This window comes from Mya arenaria, chromosome 14, assembly GCF_026914265.1.
Source record: "Mya arenaria isolate MELC-2E11 chromosome 14, ASM2691426v1".
Lineage (NCBI taxonomy): Eukaryota > Metazoa > Mollusca > Bivalvia > Myida > Myidae > Mya > Mya arenaria.
This window is the reverse complement of record NC_069135.1, coordinates 24039703-24065496: the sequence shown is the minus strand read 5'-3', so window position 1 is coordinate 24065496 and position 25794 is coordinate 24039703. Positions and strand designations below refer to the sequence as shown.

The window sequence follows — 25794 nt, the reverse complement described above, 5'->3', positions numbered from 1 at the left end:
ACCCCCTTCCCCCTTACCTCAAATCCTGGACACGCCCCTGTTGCTAATTCATTACGCCGCATTGACAGAGGATGTTCCGTTATGAATATAAAATCAAAAATGCCTGATGATCATATCAAGAAAAGTTAGTGTTTTTTCCTTGCAATGTCAACGCAAAACATAAACACAGATTGACTTTCTAAAATAAGCAACGTACTTGCGATACTGTGTACCTCGTATTAGAGTGATAAGTCTTAAACTGTGGGAGTTTATCACTGCACAGGTCTTATATTGATGATCGTAAAAGGCAGGTAACTGAGTGACGTGGAGCTTGAAGCTCACTACAAATATGTCAGTAAGGTATTCCTATGATTGAGTTAATGTATGACAGGTTTAATAGTACGAGTGAGGGCCTTCCAATCCCATAACAGACATCTCCGTTATAAAAGCAATATTTAACACCGCAGTTATCTCGCGGTGAGTACACCTTTGATTCCGTATAGGAGCCTACACAGTCGGCACCGTTGTACTGGGCTGGAGGGTTGTCACAGGTGCGGTTGCGAGATTTGTACTGTGATGAATAGCTCTTAACGCCTAAGGGCGTGCCTATCCCATTACATAAACTTAATATTTACTATTGCAGTTATCCCGCGGTAAGCACACATCAGAGTCAGTAAAGGAGCCTACACAGTCAGCACCGTTGTACTGGGCTGGAGGGTTGTCACAGGTGCGGTTGCGAGATTTGGTACCATTCAGACACGTCACGGAACATTCAGACCAAACACCCCATCCGCTCCATTTTCCATCAACTTAAATACGCTAACTAGTAAACACAGATTGTTATATTTAGACGATACTTCAAAAGAAATTACTAAAAGTTTCGGAGTTTAAATAGTACAGGTTTACCACAATTTTACTTACAGACTGAAATAGATAAGTTGATGGAGTGGATTACACAAAGTACAAATGAATTTGTGCGTCGTCTTATTTTCGCTGTATTTTGAGGTAAACATTACCCCGGTTCCCGTTCGCGCGTAAAGTTAAAAAGCGCATGCCGGGTCAGGCCGATGTGCATGGTCAAAATTACTGGCGAAGATTTGTGAGTCGGTAAAAAACAGTGTTCTTGGCAGAGTTGTCAAAGAAAATTGCGAAAACGCTACTATTTTGTGCTTGTTGAGCGATTGCACCTTGGAGATAACTTCCTTCTGAACATGCATGCGACTTTAATTCTGATACGAAATGTATCAACATTTAACAGTTTAACATAGTCATAGAGAATGTACATTGTATTATTAAGACATTGATATTTTTCAAGCTATAATAAAATATTTACAGAATATCAAAAATATGTAAGCTCAAGATCAGATTTTGTGGCTTTGCATCATTTTAAGTTTAAAATTTTATTTAAATTCCTTTTTTTCTCTATTTCAGGTGAGTCACAGGGATGTTTATCTTTGATTCTTTTCGCCATTGTTTTTAGTTATCAAAAACAAAAGTAATGGTGAAATTATCAAATTACTTCATGGAGTATTGACACTTGTCGCTGCCTGTATGGAACGAAAACAAAAAAAATGAAGGCGTTGATGTGTGACTCTTAACCTTAATTAAATTGTGAGTATTTAAAAAAAAATCATTAAAGAAAGAATTTTTACACTCATCTTTTAAGAATTTATTTTCTAGCTTTTACTCTTATCTTTTTTATCAGTGTACATAAATGAATGCTTTGATATTTCGTACGACTTATTATGCATGTACAATATTCTAATAATCCACCTTATTTTTTTAATACAGCTTTTTCTGATAGTCCTGTTGCCCCATTAAATTTACATTCATTTCTCTGTTTCCATATTTGCCATTTTGTTTCAAAAATAATTGTATTTATGATGTCTTTTATTTTAGATTTTTCAACCCCTAGAACAATACAGTCATAATTCAATTGAATACTGTTTTCATTGTTATATTTGAGTATCTGATTCACTAAGTTGTTAATTTTGTTCCAAATTAGTTTAACAACTGAACAATCCCAAAAGAGATGAAATAATGTATCTCTATTCTTGAGACATATATTACATAATCCATATATTGATACTTTTATAAGGGCAAGGCGATGCTCTCTGAAGATTATATTTAATAGGTACTTCCATTGAAATTGCCGAGCACCTAAAGATGCATTTAAGCTATAAATATGGTCCAATTTTTTTTCCAATTTAGGTTTGCATTGTTTAAACTCGCTTCCCATTTTTTTTCACTTGGGATTTTCTTACTTTGCCTTTGGAGGTTAAATTGTTTAATGATAGTTTTAACTCTAAGTTCACTACCTTTAAATTTGCTAACCTTCAATACTTGTGAATGATAAAGAATGTATGAAATTTTAAAATATTTAATGTATAAAAATAAACGACCAAAAGTTGATTATTTGTTTATTATGTGTATCATAGAGTACTAAAACACATTTTGTTATGATTCTCAGTCCAAGAGATTACCCTAGGGACCAATCCCTCGACTGGCCAAAAAATGCAGTCCAAATACCAAGTAAGTGTGGTTTGTGATGGATCTCCAATGCAGAATATTTTCAAGGTAAGATTTTAGACTTACATGTTTCGCAGAACTATCGTTTTTATCTCATGCTATGCCTTGTTGTCGATATTTTCTCTATTGTATATGTGTAATATAACAATTTGACTCCGCATTATCAGCGGCAGGTTAATATGAACAATTAAATTGAAAACAATGATGGCTTAATTGGTAATATTCCAGCAAGTCATGCGCTCTTCTCTTATCCTGTTTAAATCATAAAATATTTATTTGAATAAAGCAGCTCATTTTCCATTTAAATCATCGGAGGAAAACATTGATATATTCTCTTGATTTCATAAGTAGTTTCCAGAACGTAAGTCAATTACTGTTTTTTTTACCGGAAAGACGTCATAAGCATATAAAAAGTGTGACAGACATAAACAGACTGTCATTGTTAAAACAAGAATTAAAATTCTGAAGAATACGAACTCATTCTTGCATTAGTTTAAACATTATATTTTTACAACGATTGGAAGAAAGCTATGATAGCATATACTAAGTCACTCTTGTTGGCATGGTGTTGCGCGATAATGTGGTCTTGTGTTGTGGGGGAAACCAGAGTACCCGGAGAAAACCCACTTGTCCGGCTTGGTGACCACGATCAAAACTTACACGCGCCCCGGAATCGAACTCGGGTCGCCTTGGTGAGAAGCGAGTGCGCTAACCACTGCGCTAACCGGACAACCTTTGCGTTCTTGCATTAATTTACAATTCAGGAAATACATGAAAGTAACCTGCAGGCGTTGTTGTTGCTACGGTTGTTGTAGATGTCTTTGTTGTCGCTGCCACTATTGTCGTATCAGTCAAACCGCCAGTGACAGATGAGACCGCTGTTGCAGCACCTGATGCAGATGTTGTTGCTGTAGAGCCAGGTCCAGCCGAAGTAGCCGTGTCAGTAGAATTAGGTGCATTTGTAGTTGTTGGTGCTATGATCAATAACATTCATGGGCGGATACGAATCAAAAGGCCGAAAGTACGTTAGGTTTTATGAATAATGAAGGTTCTTGGATCATTTACCTATAAATGCACTTGGACGGAGACATATCCTTAATTGGCATGTTTAAACAAGTACTATATTTTAACGCTAGTTGGCGTAGTATGTCAAACATAAACAAATTTCAACGTGTGTTTTAGCTAGAATACCGCGTTATCCGCTGCTAGGGACATTGAAGGTGTTTCAAGTTCCATAACTCAAACTGAAACTGCTATTTTTGAAATATGGATGTGGTTTGTGATGGATCTCCAATGCAGAATATTTTCAAGGTAAGATTTTAGACGGATATGTTTCGCAGAACTATCGTTTTTTATCTCATGCTTTACCTTGTTGTCGATGTTTTCTCTATTGTATATGTGTAATATAATAATTTGACTCCGCATTATCAGCGGCAGGTTAATATGAACAATTAAATTGAAAACAATGATGGCTTAATTGGTAATATTCCAGCAAGTCATGCGCTCGTCTCTAATCCTGTTTAAATCATAAAATATTTATTTGAATAAAGCAGCTCATTTTCCATTTAAATCATCGGAGGAAAAACATTGATATATTCTTTTGATTTCATAATAAATATTCCCAGAACGTAAGTCAATTACTGTATTTTGACCAGAAATTACGTCATAAGCATATAACAATGTGACATCAAAAATTATAAGAAAGAAAATTGTGTTTAAAGTATACTATTTATTTTGTTATTCTTACTGGATGTCATCTCAAAATTCATTTTACTTATAAACGGAATTAAATCGTTAAAATCGATCTATTTATTGTTTTAAATTATTCCGGGTGCTACATTTCTACAACGCATGTATCGCGGGAAGTTTCATTGCTTTGTCAGTGTGTGGTATTTGGCCAATCATACGCGAAGCAGGAAGATATTTTTTATTATTTCTGTTGTACCGAAAAAAGCATGTGATCATACGACTCTGCCACTATTCATCATATAATATACAATTTTATTCAATTCACCCGGAAATATGTTAATAAGCTCGCCAAAGACTTACTTACTTAGAATTTTCCTGAAATAATTGAATTCAATTGTTAATAATATGACGACTCGTGACAAATCATACATGTATACTACATAAATGGATATTTAGTATATGATATGATATCGGACCAGTCAACGTTTTTTTGCACTTATCACACATGGATGGCCTTAAGGTTATAAAGAAGAAATTTATTCAACCCCTCCCCTCCACTCCGTCTTGTTCACGGAACACTTCTTACTGGAGTGAGCTAAATAAAATCTTTACTTACTTGTCGAGCATCCAATAGGAAGACAAATGTCGTCAGTTTGCCTGTATTCACCACTCACATTGATTGCCTCCACAAGATGGAAGTGGATTGTTGCAGTTCCGAAATCTGGACTGAGTTCCCTTAGAGCAGTCGCCTTGGCATTCCGACCATGGATACCATAATGCCCAGTTTCCGTCCACTATTGAGATTATTTTACTACAGTAACACAGTTACACGTAAAATGCAACAACATGCTTAGGGCTGTTACATTGCATTATGAAGCATATACTCTAGATAGTCCCTTTCCTTTGGGAAACTTACAAATTGGAAAAGCAATAATTAAAGAAATATAATTGTTTAAAGTTTGTAAACTCCATACTCGGCCATATAAACCGTAACTGCCGAAATGCCAATAAAATAAACATTTAATTCATTGGATAATGTGTGACATATATTGATTTCTCGAAAAATTTAAACCGAACTGGCAGTTGACATGTAATTGCGTACAATGCCGAATACTTATATCTGTTTGTTACCTGGACAGCACTTTTTTGGGCATTCTGTTACGTCAGTTTCATTTCCGACGCAGTCCTCTCCTCCAAAGTCGGGCTGAGGATTATCACATGATCGACTTCTTGTCATTGTTCCGTTTCCACATGTGACGTCACACGCGCCCCATGCAGCCCAATCCGACCAGGTACCATTGACTAAAAGGATAAAGGCAGGTATTTGGTTAGGTTTAGGTAAATTAAAAGACTGAAGCATTGTACATTCTCATTCCATCCCTGTATTTGTGTATTTATTCCATTTGTACTTTATATAAAGTATTCACCAAGTATCATTAATTCGTCTTTAATAAAAATATAAGGAATGGCGCAGCTATATTATAAATTCATGTTTACTCGGTCCTATTTGACAATCACTCAATCCTTTCATACATACTTGGGCAGTTAACAACTAAGCATAGCTGGTCCTCGCTACTATCTTCCGCGCAGTTTGCACCGCCATACATGGGTGTGGGATTTGTACAGGTCCGACTTCGTATCTGGGTTCCATTTCCAGGAAAGGGAGCAAGTTGACCATTCACTCCAATCAGATATACCACCGTCAACTAAAATATACAAATTTGACCAACTCCACATTGCTTATAGTATACGTAATGTTGAAGAGGATCTGATTATTATCAGACTGGAAAAAATACTTGACTTGTTTCTTTATGGTTTGAAAGATAGATCCTTGTTATTTACGGTATTTATTCTCATATATTTTGTTTTTTAATGGAATAGATTAATGACAGGTACAAGTACAAAAAGTATCTAACTACATGCGCGTACTAAGACAACGCTTATAGTAATGCTAATTTGAAAAGTCATGACAAAGGCTTTGTTCATAATTTTAAGAACGCTCTGGCATTAACAATCGCGTAGAGTTCGAAATGTGGGCATTCGACTATTGCTATTAACATTAATTCACAAGTTAAGCCATCAATTACAATGAAATCAATCTGCGAGGAGCTTGAAGGTTTAACAATAGGACGACCTGGACACTCCTTTCAAAACATGTAATGTTGTCATTGAATGAACCGGGACATGGTTTCCCACCGTGCGCATTTGCTGGTTTGTCGCATATCCGTGAACGAATTCTAAACCCCGTTTGGCAAGTGGTTGAGCATGCGCCCCATTCCATCCAAGAATTCCAAGCGCCGTCCACTTCACATATGCAAACAATTTTCTTTTCTTTAATTTGGAGCATTTAACAATAAAATAGCCTTTAAACAAACATAGTCAATAAAAGGCTATCATTTTATAAATTTGAATTTAGTTAACTTACTTACAAAGAGTTTGTTGTTAATTGGGTTTTAAAACTATTAAATATACTAGTTCTATAATCCCAATAAACAGTTAATTACCTGGACATGGTTTCACAATACAGGATGCTGATTTGGAGACCTCCCCTTGACAGTACATCCCATTGTGTTGTGGTGGTGGGTTATCACAACCGCGGAAGGCCATTTTTGTACCAGTTCCGCAGGTGGAATCACACGGTGTGTAACCCGACCATTCCGACCAACCACCATTGACTGAAAAATGTACGCCGTGAGAAAAGTCTCGTAAACGGTGTTCTATAAGTCTAAACGTCGTACTGCATACAACGATCTTTTAGCGTTGCAAATTATTTTTTATTTCCCCCCATAAGTACACGGTCAAAAGCAGTAAGTCTTTTAAATGTCTCAAACGAGAATCACAATAGTATCTGATCTTTATAATTGTTTTAAATATTTTGGCAGTTTTGCGGTCAAGACATTTAATTTGAATATTAGAATCAACAGTTAAAACATTGAAAGCTTTTACAGAAGGGATAAATACGCGCGCACTCCGCAAAGACAAATAACATTGACAATTATTAAGACAAAATCATATATATTTCATGAGTTCAAGGAAAGTAACTCTTAGTTTCCACTGCAGACGAGTAGTGCTTAACAAGCAAACCAACTTTGGGAAACGTTCGTTCCACATAGCTTAAGTATTAATAATATGTTCAAGGGCACTCTGAGACGAGTTGACCAGGGGACAGATAAGAAACGCCGACGACGACTACTCATCAATGTTATAACGTGCACCTGAAACTGTGAGAGTACAGTGTAGTTCGCTCAACAATCGTCATAGTAACCGAAAGCGTGAAAATCATGTTCAAAGGACATAACTCAAAAATGCAAAAGACGGAATGAACCTGGGCCAGAGACATTACTACCCACCACAATGGCAATGAACAACAAGAATTAGAGACATTCGGGGTCTAGAACATTTAAGAGATAAATCCAGTCTTTGTGTTTGCAAAGCGTTCTTGATCCAATGATTCGCGTTTTTATAGTAAAAAGCAAACTATATAATATTACTGTCGATTGAAATATACATACAGATCAGTGAAGATTTATTACGTTTTTAGGAAAGAATTTGAATTGTCGGATTCATTAATACATTAAGAAGAACATTGAGTACCGGTAAATTGCTTAAGTAAGACATTATACAAGATTCATGGTTTTTTTTTGTTTGTTTTTGTGTTTTGTCTTTGTCGCGTTGACCCTGTGCCATTAGACGGGGTTTATGTTTAAACGTTCGTCTACTGTTCTTGTAGTTTTTCATAAAAATATATATATGAAATATGATACAAAACCGCTAAGCTATCTCGCAGTGAACACAATTCTGGTTGAAAACATTCCAAACAAAATATAGAAATGTCCTCCGTTGTGTTAACAAAGGCTAGTCTGAAAATATTCGGAAACATTAATAACTTAAAATACATTCAGTATAAATACCAAACAGAGTGTTAACTTAGTTTCAGAAGTGATTACTCGTTTTTGGCGTCCTGACTGAACAATGATGACTCGTCACTAAGCATAAGGGCAGATACAGACACATTCGATATCAACTAAATACCATCGCGGTTATACCGAAAGCAGCACATAACTCTGGCCTTATCTGATCACGAATCTGACCCAACAAAGTCGGCATCGTTGTAACAGATGCAGTTGCGAGATTTGTACTGTGAAGACTAGTTTATAAAGCCTAATGGCGTGCCTATCCCATACATAAACGTAATACTTACCATCGCAGTTATCCCGCGGTCTGCACACATCGACGTGCGTATAGGATCCTACACAGTCGGCACCGTTGTACTGGGCTGGGGGGTTGTCACAGGTGCGGTTGCGGGATTTGGTACCGTTCAGACATGTCACGGAGCATTCAGACCATACACCCCATCCGCTCCATTTTCCATCAACTTAAATTATCGAAATTGTTTTCTAACAGTTTACATATTGCGACATGGACTACAATCCTTATGGCATTGCAGGTTGCACTGAAACTTTGGTTGCTGAGAATACAGTGTTTACATGAAATAAAAAAATAAAATAAGGTTCTAATACATGCTCCGTCATTAAGGATGTCATCTTCTGGTGAGTTTTCCGTCCGTCAAATTGGAGGCCTTCTTGCGAAAAGTCGTGAACAGCGATGGAGTTAAATTAGCCGATATTTCATTGGAATCCAAAATTGTTTCGGCTATTTAATTATAAAAACGTATCCACATCTTTACTTCCAAGTAATAATTATTTAGAAGGGGCGATGCGAGCGAAGCGAGCGAAGCGAGTGAGTCCTCTTCTTAAAGGGTCTGTCAAACCTAACCGATTTGGCTTACCGGCGCTATACTGGAGCACAAATATGGCGAATTTCGGGAATCGCTACTAGTACGGCAGGGCAACGGTTCACATCTTTAAGAACGGTTATACATCGTCAAGACATCGTCAGAAGATCGGCGAAAAAATTAGCATCGACCATAACGTTGTATTTGGTAGTACATCGGCTCTTACGCCGGTACTACATCGATATTGCTACGACTACAGTTTTGATTTTTAAAGTGATTTCTCGACAGCGCTCCGTCGATTTTCTCACCGTAGTTAACTGCTTGCTTCGGTTTAGTCCCGGCGAGGTATATCGCTAGTGGTTGACAGGCCCTTTAAAACCAATAAGATGTTCTTGATATATAATAACTGACTTAGAATGTAACCCTATTTTTATTGGCCGATACCCATTCAACGCAGTATCTGGAACTAGTGTGTACCCAATTCGACTGAATTTATTCCTGATAAGGATGGCAAGAAAGATTGTAAGTTTAGTTAAATTGTTACAACAACAGTTTAGACTTTGAAGCGCTGATTTCTGCCACATGCATCCATTTTTTTAAAGTTTGAAGTGATTTAGATTAAAAATAATGTTCTTGTAATGCTCGGCTTGACTGCAGTATTCAATTCGTCTGATAATTGCCTTATTTGGACTAAAATGTATGACAATCATTATCTTTTATTTAAAATTACATATAAGTAGCTGCTGTTATTTTACTTGTTTGTTGTAGATTCATTATTTTTCATTAAGATTAAAAACAAATACAATCAAGAAATTTGCATGTAAATCACGCAAGAGTAAGGGATTGATTCTTTTTTTTGTGTGCGTTCATGCAATGTGAACGCTCGGCCGCGATTTTGAATATCCATGAATCGCGCTAGCGATTTATGCTTTTTGCATAAATATTGAGCTGAGCTATAAATAGCAATTTTGAAAGTTCAGATCATTCACAGTGATTTCAACTGATCAGTGTATGATCTTTCTGTAAGCCAAAGTAAGAGTTTGCAAATCAGTCAGATTGCAATAAATGTCAGAGATTTTTTTTGGAATTAGTTTTACCGCCTGTGTCTTGCAAATTGGGAAAAAAATCCAGATTGGGAAAAATACAAAATCAGATCAAAATAGCAAATATACTGGCAAATTTACAGGTTTCCCCTTTTTATGCATACTTTATGCTGTGAAAGAGTTAGTCTTGTCAAGAATGATTTTATTTTTCAAGAAATTCATTGCTTTTTATTCGTTAACGTACTCTGCATTTATCAAATTGGGAAACAAATATGAAATTTTAGGAAAAATTAACACTTTTTCGTAGGAAACACCATTAGAAGGCAGTAAATTGCACCAATAAAAATCACTGAATGTATATACTTAACAAATTAGCTCAGTTTGTTTAGGTATGCAAAATCAATACATAATACAATTACTTTTAGGTTGACATGTTTTAGACTTACTTGGACAAGGACCCTTTTGACATTTTTGGAATTCTGTCCTTTCCCCTGCACATTCCTGACCCCCGAATGCCGGAAATGGATTGTCACAACTACGATTTCGCATCTGGTTGCCCAAGGCGCAGGTGACGTCACACCGTGACCAATGACCCCATTCACCCCAAACACCATTAACTGATGTCAAGAACAAACATAATTTAAAAAAAATTTCAGTAAAAATGTTATTTTTCTTTATTGCAATAAACTGGTGTTTCCATGCCAAACTGGTGTTTGAAGCTGTTTGAAGCAAAGTAAAGCAGATGTTTAAAGTAAGTTAAAATACTTGTTTTCAGGCTAGCAAGACTCGTGTTTCAGGCAAGGTTATACTCTTGTTCCTGGCAAGGTAAAACTGGTGTTTCAGGCACAAGGAAAGACGGGTGTTTCAGGCAAGGTAAACCTGGTGTTGCAGACAAGGTAAAACTAGTGTTTCTGGCAATGTGAAACTGGTGTTTCAGACAAGGTTAACCTGGTGTTTCTGACAGGGTAAAACTGGTGTTTCAGACAGGATAAACCTGGTGTTATAGGCAGGGTAAAACATGTGTTTCAGACAGGGTAGAACTGGAGCTTCAGGCAAGAAAAGACTTGTGTTTCAGACAAGGTAAAACTGGTGTTTCAGGCAAGGTAAGACTGGTGTTTCAGGCAAAGTAAACCTGGTATTTCAGGCAAGGTAAACCAGGTGTTTCAGAAAAGGTAAAACTGGAGTTTAGGCAGTGTTAAGCTGGTGTTTAAGGCAGGAAAGACTGGTGTTTCAAGCAGGGTAAGACTGGTGTTTCAGGCAAGGTAAACCTGGTGTCTCAGACAAGGTAATTCTGGTGTTTCAGGCAGGGTGAAACTGGTGTTTCAGGCAAAATAAGACTGGTGTTTCATGCAGGGTAAATCTGGTGTTTCAGGCAAGGTAATACTGGTGTTTCAGGCAAGGTAAACCTGGTGTTTCAGTCTATGTAAAACTGGTGTTTCAGGAATCTTCAGGCAAGGTAAATCTGGTGTTTCAGACAAGGTAAAACTAGTGTTTCTAGCAAGGTAAACTTGGTTTTTCAGACAAGGTAAAACTAGTGTTTCTGGCAAAGTGAAACTGTTGTTTAAGACAATGTAAAACTCGTGTTTCTGGCATGGTAAAACTGGTGTTTCAAACAAGTTAAAAATGGTGTTTCAGACAAGGTAAAAGTGTTATTTAGGGCAAGGTGAAACTGGTTTTTAAGACAAGGTAAAATTATTGTTTCAGCCAGGGTAAAATTGGTGTTTCTGGCAAGGTAAAGCTGGTGTTTCAGCCAAGGTTAAAGTGGGGTTTCAGGCAAGGCAAAGCTGATGTTTCAGGGAAGACAGCAAAATAATATATTTTTTCGTTATAAGGCTATGCATTTATTTATTCTAAAACACATATTGTATTCCTGATATCATTAAAGGAAAAGGAAAACATAGATAGTACACATAGGTCATATGTAGAACACGACAATAAACTACGAAATGGAGACTTAAGAGAAACTATGAAAACATTTTTTGTTGTATACTTCCCAGACAACGAAAAAAAGAATATGTTAAATAAGACATATGTTTACACTTTCAAAATGCATGAAAATGCAAATGGATTTTCTAAACCTAATCACGAACTAGTTTGGGAAATGAATATACATGCCATAAAGCAACGAATGACATAGCGGGCTAAGAGCAAAACGCATGTAACTAACATTTTAAAAACTGTTCAGGAGAGCATAACAACACATTTGTTTTCTCAGTTCCCATCATTTACATTACTTGTTTTATTACAGTTTTAAATGTGTGCACTTTTCATGAATAATATACAATCACAACTTTCATTCATTTTCAAAAAGAGGCATTTGTTAAACAGACAGTTACAACCGTTTTGCACAAACAAACGAGGATTGTTCTTAATTAATTTTGCGCAAAATGGTTGTAACTGAATCTTTGACAGCTTTAAGATATTTGCATTTTAAACACCATTTATTACTTGTAATGTAAAATATATTTAATTTTATAAACCGATGATAAAAACTTTGATTTATTCAATTATTTTTAATAATGGAAACAAGAACAATATATAGAATTTTCTTCAACTGCATATTTTTTAAGTTAATTATCAGCGTCAATTTCAACTGTTAATGATTTAATGATTAATAACAAAATTTTGTGAATACATGGTGAAGTTAATAGCAAATTTAATTAACTAATTAAGATATACATGAATTTTCCATTTCTAGTTTTAAGTTTAAATAATATTAAAAAAAATTATTACAAATCACCTTAGCATACTCTTGACATCAGCTCTTAAAATGACCATCATCGTGTACAAAATATAAACAAGCATTTCAATTTAAATATTCAATAAGCAAAATCATAGATTATAAATGAAAGCTATTTTAAAATTAACAAGGACTGGATCCGATACCGAAACATAATTCTCCAATGAAACGTCATAAACGGGGTTTGATATTTCCTTAAATTCATAAATATCGACTACTATCTTTCGGCACTCCTCTCCTTTCTATATACTCGGTTCTTGAATGCCAAAAAGACTTCCATCTACTCTTAACAAATCTTTAACCCCAGCTTAATATCCATGAATATCAGAATAATTTCCATCTACCCTAAACAAATCATTTACCCCAGCATGAATTTCATCAAATTGGCTCATGCATATCACATTACTTTCAATCTACCCTTAACAAATTATTGAATGATACCTATCTCCTCTAACAAGCCATTAACCTAAGCATGATTTTCATCTACTTTGCTCATGAATATCAAAATGATATCCATCTCCTCTAAACATGTCATAACCCAAACATAATTTCAATTTATTGGCATATGCATATCGGAATATTTTTCAATTACTCTTAAGAAATCATTAACCCAAGCATGATTTCATTTGCTTGGCTTATGTATAACCGAATATCTCCCATCTACTCTAAACAATCATTAACTCATGCATATTTTCCATCTTATTGGCTCTAGAATATCAGATTGATTTCCATCCATTTTTTAAAAAGCCATTTACCCCAGCATGATTTCTAACTAGCTCATGAATATCAAAATGACTTACATCTTCTATAAACAATACTAATGTGATAAACTACAGAAACACGCTCAGTAACCAAAAGTTTAAACATTAACCCCGACAAGCCATCAATACCAGCATACATTCCATCTACTCCGGTCTTTAATCAGATTGATAAGCATTTCTCAGAAGTTCATAATCACCAGCATGACTTTGACGGCAGAGTTAAAGAATATCCAAATCACCCAAAGATCTACCCCTTCGATAGCCAAAGTCATCAGCACGACTATAAACACCAGACTTCTTGAATATTAAAATTACTCCAATAGATATATTTCTTCGCTAGTCATAAACACCACAATGGCTTAAAACTATATAGCTCTTGAAAATCAGAATTATTTCCATATGCTTTAGTTATCACTAACACAGCTACACACTTCAGAACTCATGAATGTCGAAATAACTTCAATATATCCACTTTTATGCTATTACAAGTAGCAAAGAAATTTATTCTTGACGCAGACATGAATTTCAAATCGCTTCCATTCGCTAATGTTTACCGCTGGAAATATGATACGAAATGTTGGGTTTAACAGTATGACATCCTTTTTAAAATGGCAGGGGAATTAATTTGTGTTTTCACCTGACATGATTTACCTTAACCATTAGATCAATTGTCTTTGTTTTGCATTAGCTTTTTTTCAAAGCTATGATTATGTGAATAAAACATTGCAATAATGTCGAAGTATAAAACTTTAACATGCAAACTCATTTTACCAAAAAAAGTGCATAATATAGATAAATAATAAAATTATTGCAAATGAAAACTACAAAGAGAAACAATATTTTGAGAAAACGTCAATATTTTCCTGATTTCAAATCCTGTCAATAAGATTACACAGAAAACTATTTGAAATCTTAGAAGAAATATCGAATTTTACACTTATATTCATTATCCCAATCACTTTTATTTTCTTAAAATACTATAAAAAAATTCAAATTTTCCCCCTTAATATATTACTTAATTTATCCTATACCAATGCTACGAACAATATATAATACAAATTATTAATATAAATGAATGCATAGGATTAAAGGGATAAAATGCGAGACATTGTTCGAAATTCTGATATTTGAACATGCGTTTTTTCATTTTAGTTCGAGTTGAATTTAAACAAATGACACCACTTTTAATCAAATTCACTGTACCTCTGCAATAACAATGCTAAATAATCATGACGTCATCAAATATTTCAGTTAATATATCCAATCTCAATGTTTTAAAACAACATAGTTACTGTGCAAAACGGTTGTAAGTGCAGTAAAACCGCTTTGCAAAAAATAAATGTCCATTTTCAGATCCAATCTTTTGACAAAATATGGCCTAATATACATTGACCTTAGATTACAGAGCTAATATTTTGGGATATTATGGAGTCTTAGTAAATAGATTAAAAACATGAAAATGTCACTTTTAGAAAAAAATGTCAGTTAGAAACGTTTTGCGCTAGCCCCCGATAGAGTTATATGTGATTACAGCTTCTGACATAAGCCGCTTATAAAGACAATACCTGGGCAATGTTGTGTGTTACATATTGTAGTGTCTACACCTTTTCCGCTGCAGTTCTGCCCTCCGTGGGCTGGCTCGGGGTTTGAGCAGGTCCGGTTTCGTGATTGATGTCCCGTGTTGCAGGGTTTGTCACACGCGCTCCATCTTTCCCATTCAGCCCAGTTTCCATCAACTAATTAACCAAATAAATTCCATAACAGTGAGGTAACCCTTTAGTTTTGATGTGTATATACACTGTTGTGTTAATTTCTGGCCGTAATCTCAACAAAATTACTTCAGACATATTTCAATTGAGAAGAAAATTGAACTATTCTTATTATATGCTAAAGTTGAATTTGCTATTTAATTATTTATCTTCAGATACCAATATACTATTTAAAAAATGAGATTTAAATAGAAAATTTAATATCATTTTGAAACACGCCATCTGGTTTGTGGGAATATTGAGTCCAGATAGAGTTTGAGTAACGCTTGCTATTTTGGACAACTAGTTTGAATGCTTTAATTATATCTTTATTTTTGGAGTAATATAGTTTGTTCGATAAATTGATTCCATTCAATGGTTTCATGTCACGAACTAGACTTGGCTAAATTTTCTACAAGACAGATATATTTAGTTAAATTCGATTAAGAGCCAATCGTAATACACATGATCGAGTTTCGCAAAAAAGGGAGTCTCTCAGTATACTGCAATGAGTTGATAAAGATAGATGATAACTAGTGTTATGAAGATATTTAGGTATTACAATATTCTAAACAATCAATCAAACAAAGGAATCGACAAGGACATCATCAGTTGCCTAAAGTTTAATCAATATCATGTTTATTTAAAGAAAGGATTAATGCCAAACAAACTTACAAAAATAACACTACAAGATCACATAAAACACAACGCTGCAAGATAATATACAACAACGCGCTGCAAGAAAACAAAAGGCACAAGGCTGCAAGATAACACAAGGCACAAGGCTGCAAGATAACACAAGGCACAATGCTGCAAGATAACACAAGCCACAATGCTGCAAGATAACATTAGTTACAACGCTGCAAGATAACATAAGACAAAACGATGCAAGATAACGTAAGACACAACGCTGCAATATAATACAAGGCACAATGCTGCAAGATAACATACTACACAACGCTGCAAGATAACATAAGAGGCATTGCTGCAAATAATATAAGTTACAACGCTGCAAGATAACATAAGTCACAACGCTGCAAGATGGCATTAGGCACAACGATTCAAGATAATATAATACACAACGCTGCAAGATTACGCAAAATACAACGATGTAAGATAACACAAGATACAACACTGCAAGATAAGAAAGATATATAGCTGCAAGATAACACAAGATACAACGCTGCAATATAACACAAAACACAACGCTGCAAGATGGCATAAGACACAACGGTTCAAGTTAACATAATACACAACGCTGCAAGATAACGCAAGATACAACACTGCAATTTAACCCAAGATACAACGATTTAAGATAACATTACTCAACGCTGCAAGATCAAACAAGATACATTACTGCAAGATAACACAAGCTACAACGCTGCAATAAGACATAAGACAGAGCGCTGAAAGATAACATAAGTCACAACACTTCAAGATAACACAAAACACAACGCTGCAAGATGAAATAAGACACAATGCTGCAAGATAACGTAAGACACAACGTTGCAACATAACACTAGACACAACGCTGCAAAATAAGACACATCGCTGAAAGATACCATAAGTCACAACGATGAAAAATAACATAAAACACAACGCTGAAAGATAACATAAGACACTACGCTGCAAAATACCATGAGCTACTATACTGCTAGATGCTATAAGACACACTGCTGCAAGATATCACAAGGCACAATGCAGCAAGATAAAATAAAACACAACGCAGCAAGATAACACAGGACAGGACGCTGCAATATAACACTGGGCAAAACGCTGCAAGATACCACAAGACACATAGCTAAAATATATAACACAAGAAAAAGATTTCAAGATGAAATAACACAAAGCGCTGTAAAAGAACATTAGACACAACGCTGCAAGATAACATAAGCCACAACGATGCAAGATTACACAAGACGTAACGCTGCAAGATAACAAGAGGCACATCGCTGCAAGATACAACAAGACACATCACTGCAAGATAACACCAGACACAAAGATGCAAGATGACATAAGACACAACGCTGCAAGATAACATAACACACAACGCTGCAAGATAACTCTAGACACAACTCTGCAAGAAAACATATTAAGACAAAACGCTGCAAGATAACATAAGACACGACGTTGAAAGAAAACACAAGACAAAATGCTGCAAGATAAAACAAAACTCAAAGCTGCAAGATAACGTAAGACACAACGCTGCAACATAACACATTACACATAGCTGCACCATAACATAAGACACAAGGCTTCAAAATAACATAAGATATAACGCTGCAGGATAAAATGATACACAACGCTGCAAAATAAAATAACCACACCACGCTGCAAGATAACATAAGACATAGCACTTTAAGATAACATAAGACACAATGCTGCAACTTTATATGAGACACAATTCTGCAAGATAACATAAGACACAACGCTGCAAGATAAACTGATACACAACGCTGCAAATAACATAAGACTTAACGCTGCCAGATAACATCAGTTACAACGCTGCTAGATAACTTAAGTCATATTGATAAAAGATAACACAAAACACAACACTGCAAGATGGCATAAGACACAACGCTTCAAGATAACATAATACACAACGCCGCAAGATTACGCAAGATACAACACTGCAATATAACACAAGATACAACGATGTAAGATAACACAAGACATATCACTGAAGATAACAAATACACAAAGTTGCAAGATGACATAAGACTCAACGCTGCAACATGATATAAGACGAACCTCTGCAAGAAAACATAAGACACAGCGTTGCAAGATAACACAAGATACAACGCTGAAAAACATAAGCTAAAAGACACGCTGCAAACATGACATAAGACAAAACACCCTGCAAAGATAAGACCAACGCTGAAACAACATACTGGACATACCCCTGCAAGATAACAACCGAAACAACGCTGCAAGATATCACAAGACACAACGCTGCAAAATAACATAAGACACAATGCTGCAAAATTACACTAGACTCAACGATGCAAAATAACATATGACACAACACTGCAAAATAACATTTAAACACAATGCTGCGAAATTACACAAGACTCAACTATGCAAATAACCATAAGACAAAACACTGCAAAAATAACACTATACTCAACGCTGCAAGATTACAAAAAAGACAAGCGGCAAGAGAATATAAAACACAAAGCTGCAAAATAACAAGACATTATGCAACAAAATAACATGAGACAAACGTTACAAGATAACATAGACACAACGCTGCAAAATAACACTAGCCTTAACGCTGTAAGATAACATAGGACACAACGCTGCTAGATTACATAAGGCACAACGTTATAAAATAACACTTGACATAACGCTGCAAGATAACAAAAGACACAACGCTGCAAGATAACATAATATGCAACGCTGCAACATAAATAACACACAACGCTGCAAGATAATATAAGACACAACGCTGCAAGATAACTCTAGACACAACGCTGAAAGATGACATAAGAAACAACGATGTAAGATAACATGACACAGCGCTGCTAGAAAACAAAAACACAACACTGCGATATACCATAAAACACAACGCTGCAAGGTGACATAAGACACACCTCTACAAGATAACATAGCACACAGCGCTTCAAGATAACACAAGACACAAAGCTGCAATATAACATAAGACACAACGCTGCAAAATAACATAAGACACAACGCTGCAAAATGACACTAGAAGCAATTTTGCAAAATAACATAAAACACAACGCTGTAAAATGACATAAGACACAGCGCTTCAAGATAACACAAGACACAACGCTGCAAAATAACATAAGACACAACGCTGCAAAATGACACTAGACTCAACTTTGCAAAATATCATAAGAAACAACGCGGAAAAAATCATGAGACACAATGCGGAAAGATAACATAAGAAACAGCACTGCAAGATAACATAAGACATAGTGCTTCAAGATAACATAAAACACAACGCTGCAAAATAACACTAGCGACAACGTTGTAAGATAATACAACACACAACGCTGCAAGATAACTCTAGACGCAACGCTGCAAGAACACATATGAGGACAAAACGCTGCAATAAAAATAAAATACAACGCTGCAATATCACACTTAACACATAACTGCAACATAACATAAGACACAAAGTTTCAAGATAACATAAGACACAACGCTGCAAGATAAAATGATACACGACGCTACTAGATAACATGAGTTACAACGCTGCGAGATAACTTAAGTCATATTGCTTTAAGATAACACAAAACACAACGCTGCAAGATGGCATAAGACACAACGCTTCAAGATAGCATAATGCACAACGCTGCAAGACTACGCAAGATACAACAGTGCAATATAACACAAGACAAAACGCTGCAAGATAACAAAATACACAACGGTGCAAGATTACATAAGACACAACGCTGCAGGATAATACAAGACACTACGCTTCAAAATAACTTAGGTCACCATTCTGAAATAATACACTACACTCAACGATGCAAAATAACATAAGACACAACGTTGCTTAAAATATGAGACACAACGCTGCAAGATAACATAAGACACAATGCTGAAAAAAAACACTATACACAACGCTGCAAGATAACATAAGACACAACAATGCAAAATAACATAAGACACAATGCTGCAAAATTACACAAGACTCAACTATGCAAATAAACATAAGACAAAACACTGCAAAATAACACTATACTCAACGCTGCAAGATTACAAAAGAAATAAAGCTGCAAGAGAAAATAAGACACAAAGCTGCAAAATAACATAAGACATTATGCAGCAAATAAACATGAGAAAAAACGTTACAAGATAATATAAGACACAATGCTGCAAAATAACACTAGACACAACGCTGTAAGATAACATAGGACACAACGCTGCAAGATTACATAAGACAAAACGTTGTAAAATAACACTTGACACAACGCTGCAAAATAACATAATACACAACGCTGCAAGATAATTCTAGACACAACGCTGCAAAATAACATTAGACTCAACGATGTAAGATAACATAAGACACAGCGCTGCTAGAAAACACAAAACACAACACTGCGAGATAACATAAAACACAACGCTGCAAGATGACATAAGACATACCTCTACATAATAATATAAGACACAACGCTTCAAGATAACACAAGACACAACGCTGCAAAATAACATAAGACAGATGCTGCAATATGACACTAGACGCAATTTTGCAAACTAACATAAAACACAACGCTGCAAGATGACATAAGACACACCTCTGCAAGATAACCTAAGACACAGCGCTTCAAGATAACACAAGACACAACGCTGCAAAATAACATATGACACAACGCTGCAAAATGACACTAGTAGATCTCACTATGCAAAATATCATAAGACACAACGCGGTAAAAATCATGAGACACAACGCGGCAAGATAACATAAGACACAGCACTGCAAGATAACATAAGAGATAGTGCTTCAAGATAACATAAAACACAACGCTGCAAACTAACACTAGCCACAACGCTGCAAGATAAAATAAGACACAATGCTGCAAAAAACACTAGACACAACGCTGCAAGATAACATAAGACATAACGCTGCAAGATAACATAAGGCACAACGCTGAAAGATAACATAAGACACAACGCTGCAAGATAACAAACATTACACATGTCAATGTCAGGTGATAACATCATTCGTGAAATTGAAGAATGTAAAAAAACTACATTAACAATGGGAGATCTTTCGGATGCACATGCATCCAATTTTAGATACAGCAGTCTCAGTATGATTGGAACTCATTATAGGTAATAGTAGTAATGATAAATAATAAGCACCAGCTTAAGCGGTTTGTACTTTAAAAAATATTACAAACATACCTGTATGAAGCTGACAAACATAGCAGTCACCTACCAGTACAGAACTGATTAAAACAATCATTGCTTTCTCGCCCTCCGCCTTCACAATATCGGCCTCCGTTTTCAGGGTGAGGATTGTCACAAAGCCTTAGTCTGAGACGTGTGCCATGCCCGCAGGTCGCCGAACAAGCCATCCATGAGAACCAATTAGTCCAGCCTCCCTGAACTGAATGTTATTCACTTCATTTCATGAAAATATTTCTATTCCTCAATAACGTAAATGAACGGTTGACAAACGAATCAGGAAAATATAAACATTTTTCGCAAATTGTGTTTTTTACTTGTTTTGTACGCTGTTAAATTTGAAAACACAAACCTGTCATTATGCTTACATATATGTGCACCTTAAAATAAAAACAACTACTGAAACATAGTCAATGATTTCTCAGAATTTTAAGGTAACGGGGACTTTATAGATTTTTTTTGACTGTTTAAGATCCACAAGCGCCTGAGAGCATAAGGCTTTAATATCGCCGCGGAAGTCCTAGTACACAATATGAAAGTCCAATTCAGACCTGATTGGATTGCACATGAAATAAAACACGTTACCACATTATGTAAGATTTTGTAAGCGCTTATATTTGCCTCAGCATAAGAATGATTCAGCATTTTTCGGGGTAAGTGAAGTCATACTTGGACATAGGGCTGAGGCATCAGGTATGCAGTCGACGGTTTGAGTGTATTTTCCCTCACACTGCTTGCCTGCGCCGACTGGTGTTGGACTGTCACAGGTTCGTTTCCTGTTCAGTTCGTTGTTACAGTCACATACGGACCAGGACTCCCATGTTCCCCACCCACCATCAACTGAATTAAAATATTCAACTGATATGTGAAGATAAATCACTGAAACTACATGAAGAAGATTAAATCAATATCGTGTAAGGGTGTTCTCGCTCTAGTAACCGCTGGTACCGCTATAACTGTCAACTATACACTTAGTTATTTACCCAAACATACACAGATGCCGGACTTAATTTCGTTCATTAACAAAATATCCGCGAGTATAGTACGTCGCATGCTTGGAGCAACATCATGTTTTAAATCTGAGAAATATGGCAATTTATCGACAATTACTTTATAGACAATAATGTGATCGGCTGAGCCGATTCATTATGCCCATACTTCTAGTGACATAGTGAAAAGGTAAAGACTCAATGTAATATACTTTTTTTAGAGCGGATAAATGTGACGCCGCGAACGACTTACTATATAAAAAAAATAAGATGTATTCGACACGTTGAGTTAGTTTTATTGCATATCAAAATGCCTTTACTAAAGTACTAACCATTATACATCCTTTAACTAACGTTCAAATAATAAAGCTATTGTGATCTTAAACAAGGTGGTGTGGAGTTAGAGCACGTCCGTTAAAGTGACCGCTGGACACATTGTTGTTCTTGTTTAATGAAATAGTTTGCATAGACGATATTTTGACAGCTCTTAATTATTGGGTCACTTTTAAACGTCATAAATCATGCTGGTGTGGATTACAGAATTCACGATAATGTTCAAATTGATGTTGGTAATATAGATTACATTGATGGAAACAGGCAAATCAGAGCTATGCATTTCGATGTCTATATTAAGTATAATTATGTATGGCTTATTTATAGGGCCATGGCATCACACTTCATAATAAACTGACGCAAGTTTCAACGATAAATTATTAGCCACTTAAAGAGCATGTAATACAAAATAATCAAACGTATCTAAACGTTCAGTGTCCCACCTTTTATTTATTGTGTTTTAGATGAACTATAACCTATACATATTTATTAAAATAAAAGTACCTACCAGGACAGACGGCATTACTACATGTCGCAGTAGTGACGAAGCTTCCGATCGTACAGCTCTTTCCACCAAAGGCCGGCGCGGGATCAGAGCAGGTACGATAACGTTACCGCTGGCCGCTTCCGCACGTCACAGAACATTCCGTCCAATTGCCCCACATAGACCAATGTCCGTCCACTACAATAAATGTATAAACACCGCGTTTATTTTGCAAAGACAGTCGTCAATGCGGAGCTATTCTATCATTGTATCAAGCGACTAAGCCACATGCCACACTATACTTTTGCCTGCGAGGACAGTTCATGAACACCGCGACGAGTTCAGTGTGGAACGGGCTTAACACGTATTGTTTGTTCTAGCCTTTTTATTTAACATTAGTCCAATTAATCAACAACACATTTTTAGGATGTATTGTTTATGTGTGCGTGCATCATCGACGTTATGTTCATGTAACCTTTACGTTATTAAATGCCATTTGAATTAGGGCCCGTACTGTATTCATTTAATATCGAAGCATAATTAATTGTGTAATTTAGTTGTGAATAATTATGCGTGTATAAAATTTGCTTTAAATGTATTGGCAGATGAATTATAAAACGTGCGAATGCTTATGTTATAAAAACAAAGAGCGTTTGGTTCAATATATTTGTTCCTATAGAATTATTTTAATGTAAGTTGAAAACTAACATTTTCTTGTTTAAAAATTTGCAATTTTACCGATTGAGCTTTTCCACTCTGTTGCTTCGTGGAAATTGGCCCCCTGAACCGTAGTTGTTGTAGGACCAAAGTCATCGTAATTGAATGGATATTCCATTATCATGGAATCCTTACAAATGATTACAGTTTGATAATTAAATAGTTTTACTTAAACAATTCTAACCCGGGCAAGGATCAACGCCACATAATTTTGTGTCCGTAGGGCTTCCAAGACTGCTGCAGTCAAGCCCTCCTGCTGACGGCCTAGGATGGTCGCACCGACGGCTACGTATCTGATACCCTCCACCAGAGCCGTCATCACACGACTCAGTACAGTGTCCCCATTCGTTCCACACTGAGTAACCGCCATCAACTGTACAACATTGAAAAGCTAAAGTACAACATGGTTTTACCAACAATATTATTTCATGCGAGTTTAAAGCTGCACTCTCACAGATTTACCTTTTTTACAACTTTTTTTTATTTTTTGTCTTGGAAAGAGCAATTCTTTGCGTAAATATCTGGAACCCAATGATGTAAGATTGTTGACAAAAAAACAGATCGCAGATTTTCATATTTCCGTTAAAAAATAATGTTTTATTGCTTAAACCCTTTCCTAACGGTTAAAGAAAAATGCATTAAACATCATTTTTTGAACTTAAGAATAAAAATCTGCGATCTAATTTTTTTTGTCAGCAATCTTATATAACTTGTTTCCATGGATTTTCGCAAAAATGGGCTAGTTCCAAGGCAAAAATTCAAAAAGTGGTCAAAATGTTTAATCTGTGAGAGAGCAGCTTTAAGTTATCTGATGTAAACAATTTGTCACAGCTCAGTAAATTGTTCGGGGTCAGGTCATCAGGCATCACCTTTTAACATTAAAGTTAGAAAAGCCATCACAATACTGTTTTTTTTTGTGGGTCGGAGTCCTTAACCTATGACATTGTTTGCAATCTTTCAAAACCCGTAATAGAAGCGAGCGATCGAAGAAGTAATTACATATAATATTTGTTTTTCTTATCATAAAATTGGAGAAGACAGAGATTTCAACATAACGCCTTTTAAATCATTTGAACAATATATTGAAAACTTAATATTTTTTAAACAATGGAAACAATATTTCAATACAAAATAATTGCTCAATTCTTAGGCACAACACATGACAAACAGAATTTCTAAGATAAATATAACAAAAATAATTATTAAGTATTCATAATAAACTAGAACTATTATTAGATGTGATAAGTACCCCACTACACCACCTTCTAGTAATAAGCGGTTACATTGCGAGTGCTGTATGCTCCGTGATTGCCGGGTCTCGGTTAGATGGCATCAATTTAGTTCATGGTTCTACTATTGATATAAAAACGACTACAACATCTGTGAAAAAGGCATGGAAATTTTTAATTAAGTTGATCGAATACAAACTAATGATTCTTTTGTACGGCTAAAGTCAATACATCAAATACCTATTACATTTTTGTATGAAGTAAAAAAATAAATAAGAGCAATCGCAGTCGACGAATTAAGAAGAAGAAGAGTATCAACTTCGACTTACGATAAAGGATTACATATTAAACAATGGAAAATATTCAAAGAATTGCGCCACCAAGACCTTAATGAGATATATTGAGAACAAATCAATCATCAAATATTAAGATAAGGTTCGAAACATTATGTTAACCTTAAACAAAATATATGGATGTACATATTTCACATTTGTATGTTTGATCACGCAAGAGATTTTAAGGTCCATAAGATGTATCGGGGCTATATTGGGGGAGGTTAGGGCGGAAAATAGAGTGTGAGTTTTCTTCTGGGTGGAGCTGTGGATGGTGGTATATTGATATAATTACAACTTTGAGCAAGTGCGAGTAAGTGCTTAAATCATATTGGATAAAACAACCTATGTGACATTCATTCATTTTTCCATGAAGCATACGTGTATGTAAATCTGCTTATTAATATTCATTACCGGACTACTTTCTTTTTACAACTTATAACGTTTGAACAATAAACCTTTTAAAAATATTGTTCTGGTTTTATGTTATATTATTAATGACAATAAATTGATTGCGGAGAAAAGGAAGCTGAAAGTTCGTCTGCAGCACACAGTCAAAATCGCGGGAGATCTGTCATATTTCGACTTGTTTAAAACTGTTTTTTG

The 25794-nt window shown here is 35.5% G+C and overlaps 1 pseudogene; it reads right to left on the bottom strand.

Moving 5' to 3' along the window:
• LOC128215933 (SCO-spondin-like) overlaps positions 1 to 25794 on the bottom strand; it is a 55635-nt pseudogene that overhangs the window by 7746 nt on the left and 22095 nt on the right.